This window comes from Trachypithecus francoisi, unplaced genomic scaffold, assembly GCF_009764315.1.
Source record: "Trachypithecus francoisi isolate TF-2019V2 unplaced genomic scaffold, Tfra_2.0 Lachesis_group5, whole genome shotgun sequence".
Classification (NCBI taxonomy): Eukaryota; Metazoa; Chordata; class Mammalia; order Primates; family Cercopithecidae; genus Trachypithecus; species Trachypithecus francoisi.
In genome coordinates this window covers 55,685,048-55,706,926 of record NW_022681470.1, presented here as the reverse complement: position 1 = coordinate 55,706,926, position 21,879 = coordinate 55,685,048, and the positions used below count along the sequence as shown (strand labels likewise).

The 21,879-nt window shown below is 39.4% G+C and overlaps 1 non-coding gene across 1 annotated transcript; it reads left to right on the top strand.

The window, feature by feature from the left end:
• Positions 1-19,632: 19,632 nt before the first annotated feature.
• LOC117076942 lies at positions 19,633-19,739 on the top strand. Its single transcript, XR_004434553.1, has one exon. It is a non-coding gene; the product is annotated as a U6 spliceosomal RNA (small nuclear RNA).
• The last annotated feature ends 2,140 nt before the right edge of the window (positions 19,740-21,879 follow it).

Sequence of the window (21,879 nt, the reverse complement as noted above, 5' to 3'; positions counted from 1 at the left end):
ATTGGTGGAATGGAACAAGAAGCATATCCTTAATGAAGAAAGAGGAGACAATAGAGTAAGCAGGGATGTGATAGTCACCGAGGCAAATGTAGAATTTAACATGCTAGTGTGATGTCGGTAGGGAGAGTAGTACTAGCTTGCTTCCTATCTAGAGAAGAAGGTTACGCAAGGATTGACTCCTCCTATGTATCTGTAGCTGTATGAGTCATCAAATTTAACGTTGCTTACTGTCCCCCACCAATTACCACCTATTATTGACTTCTGTTACTCACCCCTGACCCTCATTTGTTGACTTGTGCTTGTATTTGTGCATGGATGTATGTGCCTACCAGACTAAATTTCTTACTTACCACAGCTGCATCAGTGTCTCCTAGTGCCAGCCCCATATGTGGGCCATATTTCATACCACTCTTAGTTCCCTTAACTCTTCAATGTGTTCAGTCTTGCCAAACAGTGCCCTAAATATTAGAATTTACTTGTACTAGATGCATTCAGAAGTATCTGGGTAAGAGGCTCAGTTCTTGTTATTAAATTATGTGGGCAAATTTTATGTCCTACTCGATGATTAAACTCCTATAGGAGAAATGTATGTTAATGTTATTTCTCTCTTTTTTAAGTCAGTCTCCATTTTTATCTTTTTCTAAACTCTCCTAGATAATTCTATTTTTCATTGCTTTAAATACCTTGTAAATATAGAGATTTCTCCATTTTTTTCTTCCAGCCAAGCTAATTCTTCTAAGTGCCAGACTCATGTATCTCACTTGACATATCCTCATAAATGCCTCATAAGCATCTAAAAATTCACATGTTCATATTTGATACTGTTCTCCCTCCAGCCCCCCACTAAAAAAAGCAACAGCTTGTTCCTTTCTGAATTTTCCATTTCAGGAAAGGACAGTAGCTTAAGTTTAGCTGTTGAGCAGTCAATTCTGACTCCTTTGCCTTCAAGGCCCACATAGAAAAAAATTAGAAAATTCTTTGGACAGTGTCTTCAGAAATTATCTAGAAGGTATCCACTTTTCTTTTCACATTGCTTTCCCCTATAATCCTTCATTGCTTCTTACTTTGCTCCTACTCTAACTTACTAATGGATTTACCTGATTACACCTTTGCTTCTCTCCATTCATGCCAAAGAAGAGCATATCCAAGGTGCCTTATCTCTAGAGCCACAAGCAATCAAACATAGCAGGATTTCTATTTACACATAGCACTTTTCTCTAGCTGATTCAAAATTTATTCAATACTACAATTAACTCAAGGAGGAAGTTGCCACAATAAACCAACCTTGAAATTTCAACCAAGTAGAAAGCATCCTGTGTTACTGTGAATACATAAATGTTTACTTTTGTTTTGTTTAAAATTTTATTTTAAGTTCAGATATACAAATGCCGGTTTCTTACATAGGTAAACTTGTGTCATGGGAGTTTGTTGTACACATTATTTCATCACCTGGGTGTTAAGTCTACTACGCATTAGTTATATTTTTTGATTCTCCCTCCTCCCACTCTTCACCCTCTAATAGACCCCAGTGTGTGTTGTTCCTGTCTATGTGTATAGAAAAATCATGCAGCATTTGGTTTTCTGTTCCTGTTTTAGTTTATCAAGGATAATGGCCTCCAACTCCATCCATCTTCCTGCAAAGGATGTGACCTTGTTCTGTTTTATGGTTGCATAGCATTCCATGGTGTGTATGTACCACATTTCCATTATCCAGTCTATCATTGATGGGAAATTAGGTTGATTTCCATGTATTTGCTATTGTGAATAGTGCTTCAATGCACATATACATGCATTTGTTTTTCTTTTTTTGAGACAATCCAGTACTACCTCAAACAAATCCAACCCCAAAATAAAAAAGTCCTTATAATTACTGCATTTCAATTCTTACATTTATTACATTTTAGTGTGTTTTGGAAGAAGTCAATGAGATTATTTTCAAAGTTCCTAGTTTTTGTGAAGAAATAACAATCTTTATACAAATAGCCAGTAGTCTGATTTAAAATGATTTTATCTTAGGGCATCCTTTGCAAAGATCTAAAAACTCAACTATGTATTCCTTATCTGCTAAATCGTAATCTAAACTTAATACATTTAAAATCTTCTCATCAAGCTAAACACAAATTTAAAGGACAATTTGTATTTGGTTTAAAAATTAGGTAAAAAGAAGTGTTTATGGAGATGGAAGAAACAAGCATGGTTTGAATAACTTAGAAATCATCTTCCTCATCTGACGCCACATGGGAAATGTTGTGCCAGAGGGCACAAAATTTTTTGTTTTTATTTTAAAACGTAAGTGACAGTGCACAGCTTATGCTTAAACTCCAAGTGACTGGGTACCCATTACTGTTATAGCCTATTATATTTACAAATAGCTCAAATAATTGGACAATCTATCCCTTTTTTGGCGTAACACTTTGGCCCATGGTCTGCTCTTTAGAACTGTACTCCAATCCAATTTCTCTTTCTTCAAACTTTTGAAGACATTTAAGGAAAGCTCTTTGTGTCTTATCAGACAACTTTTCTACTTTAACCTAAGTGATGGTTCTTTTCCATCTTTCTTCTTGTGATTCATTGTCACTGTTCAATTGTTTTGAGCATTCATTCTGGGCTACTATTTTGAATTCATATCAAATTTGCAAGTCTATATTTTTTCAGAATCTTTCTGTTATTTACCCTTCATAAACTTCTGTAGAATTTTGTTTCATAATTTATGTGGAAACATTTCTACTGTCTCTAAATTTTCCAAGTTTATGGAGTTATGCTTACAAGTTATATCAGTGTCTTGATATACAATGATTTTGATCCCAAAAATTTGAACTCATTTAAAAGAAGAAATTTCTGTCTTGTCATAATACAATGCGAGTTCCAATTTTCCTATAATGATATTCAACAGCCATTTCCTGATTAAAGATAAGCCTAGATGGATGAGAATCTGAAAACACACAAAAAACTAAAACAAAACAAAACCCCTTTATTCAGAATCACTGTCAAAGTTCCTTTTGCCCAGTTGAAATTAAAAATCACCAGATGATTCTTTTTTCTATTATTTTATAAGATGCTTTGCTAATTTGTCCTGCATGAAAATTACATGAGAATATTGGAGCTCTCCAAGTAAAGCGAATCGTATTACATACATAGTTTTCTCTCCAGAAACAAATGGACTGATTTCACAAAATGCATAGCCAGATTTTCAAGTAGTTTAAATTAATCCATATTTACATGGTCTCAACTGTATAGCACTAATAGAATAAAAAGAAAAGAGACATGAAATACATATTAATCTGTAATTTGTGACCCTTTCCCATATCCCACATTAGGAAAAACCTGAGTTTTATTTTCTCACATGCTTGTGAGAGGTAAAGGAATTAGCACTCCAGCAATGCAGGCTCACACTGAATGTTTCATATCACTGGTTAGTAATGCTACATATTAAATTCAACCACCTCCTCTTCTTGGTACAGTTACTGTGTGATAGAGTTTCAACAGCTTTTTTTTTTCTTCCCCTCCTCATTATGAAACAGATATTACAAGGGCTAAAAGGGGTCATACATTAACTGGATGAGATCCAATTATGGGAAAAACCAGAGCAGTACTCTTGGGCAAACTGAAAGCTGTACTAAAGTGATCACATGACTACACATTAAGAAGCATGAAAATGTTCATTTTTTCCAAGAGAGTTTAATATATGTATGTCAGTAAAATTATGATTAAAAGATCCACTCAGTCAGATATAGATACAAAGTGACTAGGATTCCTAGAAAAAGAAATAATTTCTTCCATTTAAAAAGCCATTTCATATTTGATATGTTAGTATGATGCTTATTTCAATTGTTATAGAAGTGTGCATTTGGGAAATGCACAATTGAATAACTGATTTAAAAGTAACTGAAGAATTCTTTTTGGCTTTACACCTGTATTTAAAATATTTTTCAACTGAAGTTACATTACAATATTACAAGAAAACCATGGCCTCATACAAATTGTTAAACAACTGGAATTCATAGGTTTGAATATAAAAATCATGTTTTTATAGGAAATTATCATTATCTGAGTGGCAAATGAGATAATCAAAAATATATCAATGCAAATACGTATCTACTTGTAGCAGAAACCAAGCATTTTTTATGTTTTGTTTTTGAAGACAATATATGTGGAAGCTTAGCTGCCACTTTCACTTTGAACATCAGTAACAGCCTAAACATATAAATACATAAATCCAAGAGTTAATAAGGTTAATGGACTATTTTGTACCTGTCCAGGAGGACACAAAACAAATAGAATTGGTAACTATTTCCTTGTGTCTGAAATTTTCAACTCTGGTGAACTGGCATTAGGATCATGGTGGATGGGAGGCAGGACTAGATTGTCACCCTGGACAGAGCAGCAAGCGGAGGCTTGCATTGTGAATTTTAGCTCCAGATCAACGGCAAGAAGAAACCACCAATCCAGAGAGGACCCGCAGACTCTCTGAAGGAAGCGGACTGCTACCGCAAGACCTGGGAGACACCCCAAATACTCTGAGAGGCGGACAGCCTCAGGCAAGTTTCCAAGTTCATCTCACCCTCCACCTGTTGGAAACAGACTCCAGGCTGTTGGTGGGGGCACGGTGGAAGTGAAACTGGCCCTTCAGTTTGCGTGGGAGCTGGGTGAGGTCTATGACTGCTAGCTTTCCCCCACTTCCCTGCCATAATCCTCCTAGGTACACAACTCAAGTGACCTGGGAATCTCACCCCATCCCCCACAGCAGCCCAAGGAGAGTCTGAGCTCAGACATGCCTAGCCCTACCTTCACTTCATGGTCCTTCCCTACCCACCCTGGTAGTGGAAGACAAAGGGCATATAAACTTGGGAGTTCTAGGGCCCTGCCCAACACCTGTCCCTCTCCACAATGCTATAGCTGTTGCTTTCTGGAAAGTGCCACCTCCCAGCAGGAGGCCAATCAGCACAAAAATAGAGCATTCAACTACCAAAGCTAAGGACCCTCATGGAGTCCATTGCACCCCCACCACCACCTCTACTGGAACAGCCACTGGTATTTGTGGCTGAGAGACCCAGGGACAGTTCATATTACAGGACTCTATGTAGACAACCCCCAGGACCACCCTGGATCCTGGTAGACTAGCTGGGTGGCTAGGCCCAGAAGAGAGACAATAGTCACTACAGTTCAGCTGACAGGAAGCCACATCCATAGGAAAAGGGGGAGAGTACTACATCAAGGGAACACCCCATGAGACAAAAGAATCTGAACAACAGCCTTCAGCCCTAGACCTTACCTGTGACAGAGCCTACCCAAATGAGAAGGAACCAGAAAATCAACCCTGGTAATATGACAAAACAAGCCACTTCAACACCCCCAAAAATTGCACTAGTTCACCAGTGGTGTATCCAAACCAAAAAGAAATCCCTGAGTTACCTGAAAAGGAATTCAGGATGTTAGTTATTAAGCTAAACTTAATTAGCTTATTAAGCTAACCCAGGGAGAGGCCAAAGAAAGGTGAAGACCAATGCAAGGAAATCCAAAAAAAAAAAATAATAATAATAACAAGAAGTGAAGAGAGAAATATTCATGGAAATAGATAGCTTAAAGAAAAAAGTGATAAAAAAGTCAGGAAATTTTGGACACACTTTTAGAAATGTGAAATGCTCTGGAAAGTTTCAGCAGTAGAATTGAAAGAGTAGAAGAAAAAAATTCAGAGCGTGAAGACAAGGTCTTTGAATTAACCCAATCCAACAAAGACAAAGAAAAAAGAATAAGAAAATATGAACAAAGCCTCAAAGAAGTTTGAGATTATGTTAAATGACCAAACCTAAGAAAAATCAGCGTTCCTCAGGAAGAAGAGAATTCTAGAAGCCTGGAAGACATATTTGGGGGAATAATCAAGGGAATCTACCCTGGCCTTGTGAGAAACTTAGCCAAATACAAGAAGCACAAAGAACACCTGGAAATGCATCACAAAAAAAACCTTAACCTAGGCACACTGTCATCAAGTTATCCAAAGTTAAGACAAAGGAAAGAATCTTAAGAGCTGTGAGACAGAAGCACCGGGTAACCTATAAAGGAAAACCTATGAATTTAACAGCAGATTTCTCAGCAGAAACCCTACAAGCTACAAGGGATTAGGGACCTATCTTCAGGCTCATCAAACAAAACAATTATCAGCTAAGAATTTTGTATCCAGCAAAACTAACCATCATATATGAAGGAAAGATACAGTCATTTTCAGACAAACAAATGCTGAGAGAATTTGCCATTACCAAACCAGCACTACAAGAGCCGCTAAAAGGAGCTCTAAATCTTGAAACAAATCCTGGAAACACATCAAAACAGAACCTCTTTAAAGCATAAATCACACAGGATCTATAAAACAAAAATACAAGTTAAAAAACAAAAACAACAACAACAAAAAGTACACAGGAAACAAAGAGCATGATGAAAGCAATGGTACTTCACATTTCAATACTAACATTGAATGTAAATGGCCTAAATGCTCCACTTAAAAGATACAGAATTGCAGAATTGATAAGAGCTCAGCAACCAACTATCTGCTGCCTTCAGGAGACTCACCTAACACATAAGGACTCACATAAACTTAAAGGGGTGGAAAAAAGGTATTTCATGCAAATGGACACCAATAGCAAGCAGGAGTAGCTATTCTTATATCAGACAAAACAAACTTTAAAGCAACAGCAGTTAAAAGAGACAAAGAGGGACAGTATATAATGGTAAAAGACCTCATCCAGCAAGAAAATATTACAATCCTAAACATATATGCATTTAACACTGGAGCACCCAAATTTATAAAATAATTACTAATAGATCTAAAAAATGAGATAGACAGCAACACGATAATAGTGGGGGACTTCAGTACTCCACTGACAGCACTAGACAGGTCATCTTGACAGAAATCAACAAAGAAACAGTGGATTTAAACTATACCTTGGAACAAATGGGCTTAACAGATAGATGCAGAACATTTCATCCAACAACTTCACAATACACATTCTATTCAACAGTGCATGGAACTTTCTCCAAGACAGACCATATGATAGGCTGTAAAATGAGCCTCAATAAATTTAAGAAAATTGAAATTGTATCAAGCATTCTCTCAGACCACAATGGAATAAAACTGGAAATCAATTCCAAAAGGAACCTTCAAAACCATGCAAATACATGGAAATCAAATAACCTGCTCCTGAATGAGCATTGACCAAAAAAATCAATGTGGAAATTAAAAAATTATTTGAACTGAATGACAATAATGATACAACCTATCAAAACCTCTGGGATACAGCAAAGGCAGTGCTAACAGGAAAGTTCATGCCCTAAATGCCCATATCAAAAAGTGTGAAAGGGCACAAACAGACAATCTAAGATCACACCTCAAGGAACTAGAGAAAGAAGAACAAACCAAACCCAAACCCAGCAGAAGAAAGGAAATAGCCAAGATCAGAGCAGTACTAAATGAAATTGAAACAAACAAACAAATAAAAAATACAAAAGATAAATGAAAAGAAAGGTAGCTTTTTGAAAAGATAAATAAAATTGATAGACCATTTGCAAGATTAACCAAGAAAAGAAGAGAGAAAATCCAAATGAGTTCAGTAAGAAACGAAATAGAAGATATACAACTGACACCACTGAAACACAAAAGAACATCCAAGGCTACTATGAACATTTTACACACATAAACTAGAAAACCTAGAAGAGATGGATAAATTCCTGGAAAAATAAAACCTCCCAGCTTAAATCAGGAAGAATTAGATACCTTGAACAGATCAATAACAAGCAGTGAGATTGAAATGGTAATTTTAAAAATTACAAACAAAAAAAAAGTCCAGGACCAGATGGATTCACAGCAGAATTCTACCAGACATACAAAAAAGAATCAGTACTAATCCTTTTGACACTATTCCACAAGAAAGAGAAAGAAGCAGCCCTACCTACTTCATTCTATGAAGCCAGCATCACCCTAATACCAAAACCAGGAAAGGACATAACCAAAAAAGAAAACTACAGACCGATATCCTTGATGACCATAGATGCTAAAATCCTTAACAAAATACTAGCTAACTGAACCCAACAGCATATAAAAAAGATGATCCACCATGATCAAGTGGGTTTCAAGTCAGTAAATGTGACACACTACATAAACAGAATTAAAAACAAAAATCACATGATCATCTCAATATATGCAGAAAAAGTAGTCAACAAAATCCAGCATCCTTTATGATTAAAACTCTCAGCAAAATTGGCATACAAGGGACCTACCTTAATGTAACAAAAGTCATCTATGACAGACTCACAGCCAACACAATATTTAATGGGGAAAAGTTGAAAGCATTCCCTCTGAGAACTGGAACAAGACAAGGATGCTCACTCTCACCACTCCTCTTCAATATAATACTGGAAGTCCAAGCCACAGCAATCAGACAAAAGAAAGAAATAAAGGGCATCCACATTGGTAAGGAAGAAGTCAGGTTGTCACTGTTTGCTGATGATATGATCGTTTACCTTGAAAATCCTAAGGACTCCTCTAGAAAGCTCCTGGAACTGATAAAAGAATTCAGCAAAGTTTCTGGACACAAGATTAATGTACACAAATTGGTAGCTCTTCTATATACCAACAGCAACCAAGCGGATAATCAAATGAATAACTCAACCCCCTTTACAATAGCTGCTAAATAAATAAATTAAATACTTAGGAATATACCTAATAAAGCAGTCAAAAGACCTCTACAAGGAAAACTACAAAACACTGCCGAAAGAAATCATAGATGACACAAATGGAAACACATCCCATGCTCATGGATGGGTAGAATCAATATCATGAAAATGACCATACTGCCAAAAACAATCCACAAATTCCGTGCAGTCCCCATCAGAATACCACCATCATTCTTCACATAATTAGAAAAAACAATTTTAAAAATCATATGGAACCAAAAAAGAGCCCCATAGCCAAAGCAAGACTAACCAAAAAGAGCAAATCTGGAGGCATCACATTACCTGATTTCAAATTATACTATAAAGACATAGTCACCAAAACAGCATGGCACTGGTATAAAAAATAGGTACATAGGCCAATGGAATGGAATAGAGAACCCAAAAATAAACTCAAACTTACAGCCAACTGATCTTTGACAAAACAAACAAAAACATAAAGTGGGGAAAGGACACCCTTTTCAACAAATGGTGCTGGAATAATTGGCTAGCCACATGTAGAAGAATGAAACTGGATTCTCATCTCTCACCTTATACAAAAATCAACTCAAGATGATGAAGGACTTAAACCTAAGACCTGGAAATACACAAATTCTAGAAGATAACGTTGGAAAAACGATTCTAAACATTGGCTTAGGCCAGGAGTTCATGACCAAGAACCCAAAAGCAAATACAATGAAAACAAAGATAAATAAATAGCTAGGACCTAATTTAAAAAGTTTTTCCATGCCAAAAGGAACAGTCAGCAAAGTAAACAGACAACCCACAGAGCAGGAGAAAATCTTCACAATCTGTACATCTGACAAAGGACTACTATCCAGAATCTACAACAAACTCAAACAAATCAGTAAGAAAAACTCAAACAGGCAGGGCACAGTAGCTCATGCCTGTAATCCCAGCACTTTGGGAGGCTGAGACGGGTGGATCAGGAGGTCAGGAGATGAAGACCATCCTAAGACGGTGAAACCCCATGTCTACTAAAAATACAAAAAAGTAACTGGGCGTGGTGGCAGGTGCCTGTAGTCCCAGCTACTCAGAAGGCTGAGGCAAAAGAATGGCATGAACCCGGGAGGCGGAGGTTGTAATAAGCCAAGATCACATCACTGCACTCCATCCTAGGTGAGAGAGCAAAACAAACAAACAAACGAACAAACAAAAAATCCCATCAAAAAGTGGGCTAAGGGCATGAATGGACAATTCTCAAAAGAAGACATAGAAATGGCCAACAAACATATGAAATAATGAAATAATGCTCAACATCACTAACGATCAGGAAAATCCAAATCAAAACCACAATGTGACACCACCTTACTCCTACAAGAATGGACATAATCAAAAAATAAGAAAACAACAGACATTGGTGTGGATGTAGTGAACAGGGAACACTTCTACACTGCTGGTTGGAATGTAAACTAGTACAGCCACTATGGAAAACAGTTGGAGATTCCTTAAAGAACTAAAAGTAGAACTACCATTTGATCCAGCAATCCCACTACTGGGTATCTACCCAGAGGAAAAGAAGTCATTATTCGAAAAAGATACTTGCACACACATGTTTATAGCAGCACAATTTACAATTGCAAAATTGTGGAACCGACCCAAATACCCATCTATCAATGAGCATATAAAGAAGCTGTGAGATATATATATACATATATATACACACACACATATATACATCTATATATACACACATATATAGACATCTATACACACAGATATATATATCTACTTATACATATATATCTACATATATATATATATGATGGAATACTACAAAATCATAAAAAGAAATGAATTAATAGCAGTTGCAGTGACCTGGATGAGATTGGAGACTATTATTCTAAGTGATGTAATTCTGGAATGGAAAACCAAACATTGTATGTTCTCACTGATATGTGGGAGCTAAGCTACGGGGATTCAAAGACATAAAAATGATATAATTTGGGGAAGTTTGGGGACTTGGGGGGAAGAGTGGGGGGGCAAGGAATAAACGACTACAAATAGTGTGCAGTGTGTACTGCTCAGGTGATGGGTGCATCACAGTCTCACAAATCACCACCAAATAACTTACTCATGTAACCAAATACCACCTGTACCCCCATACCTTACAGAAAAACAAAATAAAAGTTTAAAAATAAATAAATAAGAACGATTACTTTCATTTGTAAAAAAAAAAATATGTGGAACATATTGTTTCAAGTATAACCGTTCTGTACTAAAATGTTATCTTTAAAAATCTCAACAAGAGGTAATTTGTGCTTTACAAAACCCTATTGGAATCCTTTTATTATCCTTCACAATTCAGAATTTTTTTCAGAATTTTAAATTCAAATGCATAGAATAGTTATAAGTAGACACCGGCAGATTTTTTAAAATTTTACTTTCAGTACTGATTTTGTTGTCTATCAGAGTACAAGCAATCTTGTTTTATTAGTCTTCATTCATTTTATTGCACTTTGCAGATATTACATTTTTAACATACTGAACATTTGTGACAACCCTGCTTTGAGCAAGCCTATCAGTGCAATTTTTCCAATAGTATGTACTCACTTCATGTCTCTGTGTCAAGTTGTTGTCACTCTCTCAATACTTCTAACTTTCTCATTATTATTTGATGTATTATGGTGATAAGTGATCAATGATCTTTGATGTTACTATTGTAATTCTTGTGAGGAAACATGAACCACACCCATATAAGATGGCAACTTAGGGGGCGGAGCAAGATGGCCGAATAGGAACAGCTCCAGTCTCCAACTCCCAGCACGAGCGACACAGAAGACCGGTGATTTCTGCATTTTCAACTGAGGTACTGGGGTCATCTCACTAGGGAGTGCCGGACAATCGGTGCTGGTCAGCTGCTGCAGCCTGACCAGCGAGAGCTGAAGCAGGGCGAGGCATCGCCTCACCTGGAAGCGCAAGGGGGAAGGAAATCCGTTTTCCTAGCCAGGGGAACTGAGACACACAACACCTGGAAAATCAGGCAACTCCCACCCCAGTACTGCGCTTTAAGGAAACAGGCACACCAGGAGAATATATCCCACACCTGGCCGGGAGGGTCCCACGCCCACGGAGCCTCCCTCACTGCTAACTCAGCAGTCTGCCGCGATCTGTCCGCAAGGCAGCAGCCAGGCAGGGAGAGGGGCGCCCGCCATTGCTGAGGCTTAAGTAGGTAAACAAAGCCGCTGGGAAGCTCGAACTGGGTGGAGCTCACAGCAGCTCAAGGAAGCCTGCCTGTCTCTGTAGACTCCACCTCTGGGGAGAGCCCACAGCTGAAGTCCAATAGGGAAAGCAGCGGGGGCCAGTGCAGATGCGAACGACTCTGTCTGACAGCTTTGGGGAGAGCAGTGGATCTCCCAACGCGGAGGTTGAGATCCGAGAACGGACAGACTGCCTGCTCAGGTGGGTCCCTGACCCCTGAGTAGCCTAGCTGGGAGACATCCCCCACTAGGGGCAGTCTGACACCCCACACCTCACAGGGTGGAGTCACCCCTGAGAGGAAACTTCCAAGGAAGAATCAGACAGGTACACTCGCTGTTCAGCAATATTCTATCTTCGGCAACCTCTGCTGCTGATACCCAGGCAAACAGGGTCTGGAGTGGACTTCAAGCAATCTCCAACAGACCAACAGACAGTCCTTCTGACTGTCAGACGGAAAACTAGCAAACGGAAGGACACCTATACCAAACCCCATCAGTACGTCACCATCATCAAAGACCAGAGACAGATAAAACCACAAAGATGGGGAAGAAGCAGGGCAGAAAAGCTGGAAATTCAAAAAATAAGAGCGCATCTCCCCCTGCAAAGGAGCGCAGCCCATCGCCAGCAACGGATCAAAGCTGGTCAGAGAATAACTTTGACGAGATGAGAGAAGAAGGCTTCAGTCCATCAAACTTCTCAGAGCTAAGGAGGAATTACGTACCCAGCGCAAAGAAACTAAAAATCTTGAAAAAGAGTGGAAGAATTGACAGCTAGACTAATTAATGCAGAGAAGATCATAAACGAAATGACAGAGATGAAAACCATGACACGAGAAATACGTGACAAATGCACAAGCTTCAGTAACCGACTCGATCAACTGGAAGAAAGAGTATCAGTGATTGAGGATCAAATGAATGAAATGAAGCGAGAAGAGAAACCAAAAGAAAAGAAGAAAAAGAAATGAACAAAGCCTGCAAGAAGTATGGGATTATGTAAAAAGACCAAATCTACGTCTGATTGGCATGCCTGAAAGTGAGGGGGAAAATGGAACCAAGTTGGAAAACACTCTTCAGGATATCATCCAGGAGAACTTCCCCAACCTAGTAGGGCAGGCCAACATTCAAATTCAGGAAATACAGAGAACGCCACAAAGATACTCCTCCAGAAGAGCAACTCCAAGACACATAATTGCCAGATTCACCAAAGTTGAAATGAAGGAAAAATCTTAAGGGCAGCCAGAGAGAAAGGTCGGGTTACCCACAAAGGGAAGCCCATCAGACTAACAGCAGATCTCTCAGCAGAAACTCTACAAGCCAGAAGAGAGTGGGGGCCAATATTCAACGTTCTTAAAGAAAAGAATTTTCAACCCAGAATTTCATATCCAGCCAAACTAAGTTTCATCAGTGAAGGAGAAATAAAATCCTTTACAGATAAGCAAATGCTTAGAGATTTTGTCACCACCAGGCCTGCCTTACAAGAGGCCCTGAAGGAAGCACTAAACATGGAAAGGAACAACCGGTACCAGCCATTGCAAAAACATGCCAAAATGTAAAGACCATCGAGGCTAAGAAGAAACTGCATCAACTAACGAGCAAAATAACCAGTTAATATCATAATGACAGGATCAAGTTCACACATAACAATATTAACCTTAAATGTTAATGGACTAAATGCTCCAATGAAAAGACACAGACTGGCAAACTGGATAAAGAGTCAAGACCCATCAGTCTGCTGTATTCAGGAGACCCATCTCACATGCAGAGACATACATAGGCTCAAAATAAAGGGATGGAGGAAGATCTACCAAGCAAATGGAGAACAAAAAAAAGCAGGTGTTGCAATTCTAGTCTCTGATAAAACAGACTTTAAACCATCAAAGATCAAAAGAGACAAAGAAGGCCATTACATAATGGTAAAGGGATCAATTCAACAGGAAGAGCTAACTCTCCTAAATATATATGCACCCAATACAGGAGCACCCAGATTCATAAAGCAAGTCCTTAGAGACCCACAAAGAGACTTAGACTCCCATACAATAATAATGGGAGACTTCAACACTCCACTGTCAACATTAGACAGATCAACGAGACAGAAATTTAACAAGATATCCAGGAATTGAACTCATCTCTACACCAAGCGGACCTAATAGACATCTATAGAACTCTCCACCCCAAATCAACAGAATATACATTCTTCTCAGCACCACATCGCACTTATTCCAAATTGACCACATCATTGGAAGTAAAGCACTCCTCAGCAAATGTCAAGAACAGAAATTATAACAAACTGTCTCTCAGACCACAGTGCAATCAAACTAGAACTCAGGACTAAGAACTCAATCAAAACCACTCAACTACATGGAAACTGAACAACCTGCTCCTGAATGACTACTGGGTACATAACGAAATGAAAGCAAATAAAGATATTCTTTGAAACCAATGAGAACAAAGATACAACATACCAGAATCTCTGGGACACATTTAAAGCAGTGTGTAGAGGGAAATTTATAGCACTAAATGCCCACAAGAGAAACCAGGAAAGATCTAAAATTGACACTCTAACATCACAGTTAAAAGAACTAGAGAGGCAAGAGCAAACACATTCAAAAGCTAGCAGAAGGCAAGAAATAACTAAGATCAGAGCAGAACTGAAGGAGATAGAGACACAAAAAACCCTCCAAAAAATCAATGAATCCAGGAGTTGGTTTTTTGAAAAGATCAACAAAATTGACAGACCGCTAGCAAGACTAATAAGAAGAAAAGAGAGAGGAATCAAATAGACACAATAAAAAATGATAAAGGGGATATCACCACCGACCCCACAGAAATACAAACTACCATCAGAGAATACTGTAAATGCCTCTATGCAAATCAACTAGAAAATCTAGAAGAAATGGATAATTTCCTGGACACTTACACTCTCCCAAGACTAAACCAGGAAGAAGTTGAATCCCTGAATAGACCAATAGCAGGCTCTGAAATTGAGGCAACACTTAATAGCCTACCCACCAAAAAAAGTCCAGGACCAGATGGATTCACAGCTGAATTCTACCAGAGGTACAAGGAGGAGCTGGTACCATTCCTTCTGAAACCATTCCAATCAATAGAAAAAGAGGGAATCCTCCCTAACTCATTTTATGAGGCCAACATCATCCTGATACCAAAGCCTGGCAGAGACACAACAAAAAAAGAGAATTTTAGACCAATATCCCTGATGAACATCGATGCAAAAATTCTCAATAAAATCCTGGCAAACCGGATTCAGCAGCACATCAAAAAGCTTATCCATCATGATCAAGTGGGCTTCATCTCTGGGATGCAAGGCTGGTTCAACATTCGCAAATCAATAAACGTAATCCAGCATATAAACAGAACCAAAGACAAGAACCACATGATTATCTCAATAGATGCAGAAAAGGCTTTTGACAAAATTCAACAGCCCTTTATGCTAAAAACGCTCAATAAATTTGGTATTGATGGAACGTACCTCAAAATAATAAGAGCTATTTATGACAAACCCACAGCTAATATCATAGTGAATGGGCAAAAACTGGAAAAATTCCCTTTGAAAACTGGCAAAAGACGGGGATGCCCTCTCTCACCACTCCTATTCAACATAGTGTTGGAAGTTCTGGCTAGGGCAATCAGGCAAGAGAAAGAAATCAAGGGTATCCAGTTAGGAAAAGAAGAAGTCAAATTGTCCCTGTTTGCAGATGACATGATTGTATATTTAGAAAACCCCATTGTCTCAGCCCAAAATCTCCTTAAGCTGATAAGCAACTTCAGCAAAGTCTCAGGATACAAAATTAATGTGCAAAAATCACAAGCATTCTTATACACCAGTAACAGACATGCAGAGAGCCAAATCAGGAATGAACTTCCATTCACAATTGCTTCAAAGAGAATAAAATACCTAGGAATCCAGCTTACAAGGGGTGTAAAGGACCTCTTCAAGGAGAACTACAAACCACTGCTCAGTGAAATAAAAGAGGACATAAACAAATGGAAGAACATACCATGCTCATGGATAGGAAGAATCAATATCGTGAAAATGGCCATACTGCCCGAGGTTATTTATAGATTCAGTGCCATCCCCATCAAGCTACCAATGACTTTCTTCACAGAATTGGAAAAAACTGCTTTAAAGTTCATATGGAACCAAAAAAGAGCCCGCATTGCCAAGACAATCCTAAGTCAAAAGGACAAAGCTGGAGGCGTCACGCTACCTGACTTCAAACTATACTACAAGGCTACAGTAACCAAAACAGCATGGTACTGGTACCACAACAGAGGTATAAACCAATGGAACAGAACAGAGTCCTCAGAAATAACACCACACATCTACAGCCATCTGATCTTTGATAAACCTGAGAGAAACAAGAAATGGGGAAAGGATTCCCTATTTAATAAATGGTGCTGGGAAAATTGGCTAGCCATAAGTAGAAAGCTGAAACTGGATCCTTTCCTTACCCCTTATACGAAGATTAATTCAAGATGGATTAGAGACTTAAATGTTAGACCTAATACCATAAAAATCCTAGAAGAAAATCTAGGTAGTACCATTCAGGACATAGGCATGGGCAAGGACTTCATGTCTAAAACACCAAAAGCAACAGCAGCAAAAGCCAAAATTGACAAATGGGATTTCATTAAACTAAAGAGCTTCTGCACAGCAAAAGAAACTACCATCAGAGTGAACAGGCAACCTACAGAATGGGAGAAAATTTTTGCAACCTACTCATCTGATAAAGGGCTAATATCCAGAATCTACAAAGAACTCAAACAAATATACAAGAAAAAAACAAATAACCCCATCAAAAAGTGGGCAAAGGATATGAACAGACATTTCTCAAAAGAAGACATCCATACAGACAACAGACACATGAAAAAATGCTCATCATCACTCGCCATCAGAGAAATGCGAATCAAAACCACAATGAGATACCATCTCACACCAGTCAGAATGGCAATCATTAAGAAGTCAGGAAACAACAGGTGTTGGAGAGGATGTGGAGAAATAGGAACACTTTTACACTGTTGGTGGGATTGTAAACTAGTTCAACCATTATGGAAAACAGTATGGCGATTCCTCAAGGATCTAGAACTAGATGTACCATATGACCCAGCCATCCCACTACTGGGTATATACCCAAAGGATTATAAATTACTCTACTACAAAGACACATGCACACGTATGTTTATTGCGGCACTATTCCCAATAGCAAAGACTTGGAATCAACCCAAATGTCCATCTGTGACAGACTGGATTAAGAAAATGTGGCATATATACACCGTGGAATACTATGCAGCCATAAAAAAGGATGAGTTTGCGTCCTTTGTAGGGACATGGATGCAGCTGGAAACCCTCATTCTTAGCAAACTATCACAAGAAGAGAAAACCAAACACCGCATGTTCTCACTCATAGGTGGGAACTGAACAATGAGATCACTTGGACTGGGGAAGGGGAACATCACACACTGGGGCCTATCATGGGGAGGGGGGAGGAGGGAGGGATTGCATTGGGGAGTTATACATGATATAAATGATGAATTGATGGGTGCTGACGAGTTGATGGGTGCAGCACACCAACATGGCATAAGTATACATATGTAACAAACCTGCACGTTATGCACATGTACCCTAGAACTTAAAGTATAAAAAAAAAAAAAAAAAAGATGGCAACTTAATCCATAAAAGTTTTATGTTTTCTGACTGCTCCCCCAACCAGCCATTTCCCATCTCTCTTTCTCTCATTGGCCCTGCCTATTTTCTGAGACACAAAAATATGGAAATTAGGTCAGTTAATCCCACAGTGGCCTCTAAGTAAAAAAAAGAGTAGTTCTGTGTCTGGAATTGGTGGGTTGTTGGTCTCGCTGACTTCAAGAAGGAAGCTGCGGACCCTGGAGGTGAGTGTTACAGCTCTTAAAGGTGGCCGTCCAGAGTTGTTCCTCCTGGTGGGTTCCTGGTCTCGCTGGCTTGAGCAGTGAAGCTGCATATCTTCACAGTGAGTGTCACAGCTCATGAAGGTGGCATGGATCCAAAGAGTGAGCAGCAGCAAGATTTATTGTAAGGAGTAGAAGAACAAAGATTCCACAGTGTGAAAGGCAATCCCAGCGGGTTGCCACTGCTGGCTCCCGCAGCCTTATTTTATTCCCTTATCTGGCCCCACCCACATCCTGCTGATTGGTCCATTTTACAGAGAGCTGATTGGTCCGTTTTGACAGAGTGCTGATTGGTCTGTTTTGACAGAGTGCTGATTGGTGCATTTACAATCCCTGAGCTAGACACAGACTGCTGATTGGTGAATTTACAATCCTTTAGCTAGACACCAACCCTTCTCCAAGTCCCCACTAGATTAGCTAGACACAGAGCACAGATTGTTGTGTTTACAAACCTTGAGCTAGACACAGAGTGCTGACTGGTGCATTTACAATCCTTCAGACAGACATAAACGTTCTCCAAGTCCCCACCAGAATAGCTAGATACAGAGTGCTGATTGGTGCATATACAAACCTCCAGCTAGACATAAAAGTTCTCCAAGTCCCCACCAGCCTCAGGAGCCCAGCTGGCTTCACCTAGTGGATCCCATGCCTGGGCCGTGGGTGGAGCTGCTCACTTTGATCACTTGTCAAGTTTTTGAGCATTTGTGCTTTTAAAATTTGAAAATATAATTCAGAAATCCATACCTCAGCCCTTGGGGTGGTCAATGGGGCTGGGCCCCGTGGAGCAGGGAGCTGTGCCTGCTGGGGAGGCTCTGTGCATGGGAGCCCACCAAGGAGCGGGGGGCTCAGGCATGGCAGACTGCAGGTCCCCAGCCCTGCCCCGTGGGGAGGTGGCCAATGTCCAGTGAAATTTCAAGCATGGGCTGGCGGGCAGTGCTGGGGGACCTGGCACACCCTCCGCAGCTGCTGTTCCCGGTGCTAAGCCAGTCACTGCCCAGGGCCGGTGGTGCCAGCGGCCACTCTGAGTGCTGGCCTGCTGAGCCAGTGCCTGCCTGGAACTCACGCTGGCCCGTGAGCGCCACGTTGCAGTCCCAGTTTCTGCCCACACCTCTCCCTCCACACCTCCCTGCAAGCAGAGCGAGCTGGCTCCAGACTCGGCCAGCCCAGAGAGGGGCTCCCACAGTGCCGTGGTGGGCTGAAGGGCTCCTCAAGCACTGCCAGAGTGGATGCGAGGCCGAGGAGGCGCTGAGAGCAAGGGCTACTAGCACGTTGTCACCTCTCGGTTATACAGCTTTCACTTTAAATCAGAATTTAGAAGTGATTAAGCTAAGTGAGGAAAACATGTCAAAAGCAAAGACACACAAAATCCTAGGCCTCTATGCCAAACAGCCAACTTGTGAATGCAAAGGAATAGTTCTTCAAAGAAATTAAAAGTGCTACCTCAGTGAACATATGAATGTTAAGAAAGCAAAGTAGCCTTATTATTGATTGGGAGAAAGTTTTAGTGGTCTAGATAGAAGATCAAAGGAGCCACGACATTCCTTTGAGCCAAAGCCTAATCCAGAGCAAGGCCATAACTCTCTTCAATTCTACGAAGGCTAAGAAAGGTGAAGAAGTTGCAGAAGAAAAGAATTGAACCCAGCAGAGGTTGATTCATGAAATAAGGAAAGAAACCACCTATATAATACAAAAGTGCAAGGTGAAGCAGCAAGTGCTGATGTAGGAGCTGCAGTAAGTTATCCAGAAGATCTAGCTAAGATAATTGATGGTGCTCGCTTCGGCAGCACATATACTAAAATTGGAACGATACAGAGAAGATTAGCATGGCCCCTGCACAAGGATGACATGCAAATTCGTGAAGCGTTCCATATTTAAAAAAAAAAAAAAAAAAAAAAAAGATAATTGATGAAGGTGGCTACATTAAACCACAGACTTTCAATGTAGACATAACAGCTTCCTGTTGGAATCAGATGCCATCTATGACTTTCATAGCAAGAGAGGAGAAGTCAATGCCTGGCTTTAAAGCTTCAAAGAATAGGCTGACTCTCTTGCCAGAGACTAATGCACCTGGTGACTTTAATTTGAAGCCAATACTCATTTACCATTCTGGAAATCCTAACACCCTTAAGAATTATGCTAAATTGAAGCTGCCTGTGCTCTATATATGGAACAACAAAGCCTGGATGACAGCATGTCTGTTTACAGCATTGTTTATGGATCTTAAGTCCCCTGTTGAGAACTACTGCTTATAAAAATAAATTCCTTTCAAAAGGAATTGACCATGTATCTAGTCACCCAAGAGCTCTGATGCAAGAAGAGCAATGTTGTTTTCATGCCTGCTAACAAAACATCTATTCTGCAGTCCATCAATCAAGGAGTAATTTCAACTTTCAAGTCTTATTATTTAAGTAATACATTCCATAAGGCTATCATTGCCATCAGTAATGATTTCTTCTGCTGAATCTGGGTAAGATAAATTGAAAACCTTCCAGAAAAGAGTCATTTTAAATGCCATACATAATATTCATGCATCACAGGAGGAGGTCAGATATCAACGTTAACAAGAGTTTGGAAGAAGTTCATGACAACCCTTATGGATGACTTTGAGGGGGTTCAAGGCTTCAGTGGAAGAAATAACTGCTGATGTTGTGGAAATGGCAGAAGAACTAGAATTAGAAGCGGAGGTTGAAGATGTGATTGAATTACTGCAATCTTATGATAAAACTTTAGTGAATGGGGAGTTGCTTCTAGTGAAGAAGCACAGAAAGTGGATTCTTGAGATGGAATCTACTTCTGGTGAAGATGTTGTGAATATTGTTGAAGTGACAACAAAGGACTTTGAATATTATATCAATTTAGCTGAGGAAGCAGCTGCAGAGTTTGAGAGGACTGACTTCAATCCTCTCTACAGAAAGAAGCTCTACAGTGGGTAAAATGCTATCAAGTAGCCGTTTTAAGTAGAGTGTTGAAATCTACTGTAGACCCACTCCATCTTCCTGGGACATGAATCCTCCGTTTGTTCGGCATATCCATGCTGTCCACTACCAGCCTGCTAGTCACCTAGTAGCCATCTGGGATATTAGATCAACTGTTGTGGTATTGCAGTCCTTGTGTTCAAGTCACCCTTATTTTACTTAATGGCCCTAAAGAGCAAAAGTAGTGATACTGGCATGTTGTTAAAATTTTCCTGTTTTATTATCCATTACTGTTATGAATCTTTTACTATGCTTAATTTATAAATTAAACTTTATCATAGATATGTTTGGTACTATGCAAGATATTGGGCATCCACTGGAGGTATATATCCCCTGTGAATAAAGGGGAACTACTATATTACCAAGAAGTATTATCAAACTTCTCTCCAAATTATTTCAATATATCCAGCTTTAAAATAAAATCAGAAAGTATTAGATTGCATTTTCAAATTTGTTGGACATATTTGATGTAATAAGTGAATAACCATAGCCAGATTCACCAAAGCACTTGAATACAGCATCCTCTTGGAATAGATGCTCTGGGCACAGTGAAATAACAAGCAGGATTTTCAGGTAACATCGAGGAAATAGAAAACTAAATGTGGGTCTAGTAGACTTAGTAACCACAAATCTATTCAATAGTAGTCAGAGAAGATAAATATATTTGCTTACAAATGCAAATAAAGTTGGTTTAATCATAATTATGTACACGGTATTCTACTAGATATACTGGGGGATTCATACAGATTTGAAACCCAGTTTAGATTCTGCTGATAAACCTGAATAACTGTGTGAAGAAGGTTTTTCTGGGTACGAAAACTTTGCTATACTCTTCAGTGGAACTTGCATGGGATTGGGGGTTATGCAGAACAGTAACAGAAAAAGAGGCACCTGCTTATCCATTCAGTTTTAGCCAAATCAACCCTGACAATCTACAGCCAGATTGACCCCACAGCTGTCATTTTGGCTAAAATTAAATATGAATAACTGGAAAACATTACAATATATTTCTCCCCTGCTCCCAGCTTACTTAAGATATG